Source organism: Muscardinus avellanarius, assembly GCF_963383645.1.
Source record: "Muscardinus avellanarius genome assembly, chromosome: 4".
In the NCBI taxonomy this organism is placed as follows: domain Eukaryota; kingdom Metazoa; phylum Chordata; class Mammalia; order Rodentia; family Gliridae; genus Muscardinus; species Muscardinus avellanarius.
The window spans coordinates 94,340,099-94,343,200 of NC_137789.1; positions in this window are offsets into that span (position 1 = coordinate 94,340,099).

Genomic DNA, 3,102 nt, shown 5'->3' on the forward strand with positions numbered 1-3,102 from the left:
ATTTTATGTATATTGAGTTAAGGAAAATATAATATTAAAATAAATTTTAGTTGTTTATTTTAACTTGTTTCATGTGATTACTATGAAGCTTAAAATTGTATTTATGGAGACTTCCGGGAAGATGGCGACCGAGAAAAGCGGGGCTTAAGAGTCCCGCTAACAACCAATCTCCATTACCACAAAAAGAGCGCCTTTCATAGCCAGAAAACACCATCACCAGAAAAACAAAAAAACCACCAGGCTCCAGAGAGAAAGCGGACTGAGAACAGAGCTCAGGGCCACAGAGGAGACACACGTGCCCGAGGACGCGGCAGCAGCGCCATACTGCCGGCGGCAGCGGCGAACTCAGCGGACGGCTACAGCAAGCCGAGGTGAGCCGATGCGGAACAGCCAGGCGGGATCTTTCGGCGCAGACAGCATTTAAAGCTCCCAGTGGCTGAGCTCAGCACACGCTGCAGGGATTCAGAGTGGAAATCAAAACCAGAGAAGAAAAAATACGCCAGCCTCATGGCCGAGGGCGTGGCAGAGGCGCCATATTGCCACCAGCGGCGGCAGCAGCAGTGAATTCACCGAGTCCAGTACAACTACATCTACGTACTCAAGAACAGTGAGTCAAATTGCGGGCCACAGAGGAGAAATCCCAGTATTGTGCCTCCTGGGACTTGACCCAGTGAGGGAGTGGTGGTGGCAGAGATATCACACCATAGGAGAGCGTGCAACCTGGCACCCCCCATAGTTTAAAGCAACCTCTATCGACTCCCTGGGTCGGAGACTCTGTGATACAACCCAGTAAAGGAGTAGTAGGGTCTGAGATAATACAGACTCGAGATCCAGAGCACCTTAAGTGAAGCCATAGTGACCCAAGGGAAGAACCCAGAGAAGGCACAAACTTCCTAAATCATGGGAAAGAGGAATAGCACTGAAGTAATGAATGTGCACAACCCCACAACATCAGAACCTGATAAAACAGAAAATCAGAGATTTCTAGAAGATCAAATCAGGAAAATAACTGTAGAAATAATAGAGGTGCTTCGAAAAGAACTCAGAGAGAGCCAAAAAGAGATAAAGGATGCAATTAATGAAGTAAAGGCCTCAATTCAAAGCACAAACAACTGATTAGACCACATGGAGAACAGAATCTCGCTCTTAGAAGATGAGCAATCCAAAAATGAATGCATAGTTTCTAATCTAGAAAAAGATATCCAACAGCAGGAATCTGACATTGAAGAAATATGGGCCCATCTTAAGAGAGCTAACCTAAGAATAATTGGAATAGAGGAGGGAAAAGAAAGTGATACCAAAGGGATCAACAATCTCTTCAAGGAAGTAATAGCAGAAAATTTGCCAAATATAGAGCAAGAGGTTGATACACAGATCCAGGAAACTTATAGAACTCCCTTTAGACAGGATCCGAGAAGAGGATCCCCACGCCATATAATTGTCAAAATGACCAATGTGGAAGCCAAGCAACAAAGAATCTTAAAGGCAACAAAAACAAAGGGCCAACTGACATTCAGAGGCAAACCAATTAGAATCACTCCAGACTTCCCAAACCAAGTCATGAGAGCCAGAAGGGCTTGGAGTAACATATTCCAAACTCTGAAAGAAAACAACTTCCAGCCAAAAATTTCCTATCCAGCAAAACTTTCTATCAAATTAGATGGAGAAATAAGAAGCTTCCATGACAAACAGAAACTGAAGGAATTTATGTCTTCAAAACCAGCGCTAGAGAAAATACTCAAAGAGATTAACTACAAAGAAGAAATAGGTAACACTCACCAGAACCAGAGAAACAAGAGTTTCCATCCAACAGACAACTAAGATTGGTTATCTGTGGAGATTCATTATTTATGTTAGTCTTTTACCTATCTCTAAATTGTATTGTTTGCCTTTATTGTTGTTAATTTTTAGGATTTCTAGTTGGAATATTAATATACCTTCAGATATAGCATTTGGAAATATTTTATCCAATTCTATTAGTAACTTTTAACTCTGTTTACATTGTCTTTGGATATACAATATTTTCTTTTATTTTTTAGGGAGTTTGTATATTCTTCTGTTGCCTGTGCCATTGAAATCATATCCAAGAAATCACTGCCAATTTCAATGTTGTGAGGTTTTATGACCCAGATTTTCTCCTAAAAGTTTATAGTCTTAAGATTTATATTTAGGTCTTTTATCTAGTTTGAGTTAATACTTGTATGTGGGATTAGGTAAGGGTCCAATTTTATTCTTTTCCATGTAATTATTATTTTTCAACAATATTTAGTTAAAAGATTATTATTTCCACCACCAAATCTTCGTGGAAACCTTGTCAAAAATAACTTGACAATATAGGGAAGAAGTTAGCTCTAGGCTTGTATTTAACTCCAATGGTCTATATATCTGCCTTTAGAACAGTACTACACTGTTTCAATTATTGTAGCTTTATATGGTTTGAAATCAGAAAATATACATCTTCTAGCTTTGTTTTTGCTTCGAGATTGTTTTGGGTATCTAGAGTCCATATTCCATATCAGGATAGATTTTTTTCTGAAAAATAAATATATGATAGTTTCACCTAAAAAAAAGAAAAAAATATTCTCTGGTAAGAAAGAAAGCAAAAAGAAATATTGAAATGTTATCTTTAAGTCATCAAAAGCTTGGTATCAGACAAATGAAACTGTTATGTGAGATTATCATTTTTAATTTTGGATAAATTGCTATAATACTAGATGTCAACCACTAAGCCAAGCATGGGAGGGAGGGATGGGGAGAGAATGGGGTGGGGATCGGGTGGGGGCTGACTGGGCGATGTGTGCATGTATGTCTACAAAAGTTTGTATCCCACTATGATGTATGAATACAGTGCACCAATAAAATAAAATAAAAAAAATTGCATTTATGTCTTGCATTGTATTTCTATTGGACAGTGCTGGTTTAGATATTCAAATATTTCACAGAGCAGGGAGCCCTGGGAGGATAGCCATATGGCTTTCTCTTTCCATTTTTCATGGGGAAGGCTTGAGGGCAGTTTGTCCCCAACCCCATGTAAAGGATTCTAAGAGAATCAGTCAGAAAGATAAGGAAAAAGATCCTGGATATGAAGGAAGATTAGCATTT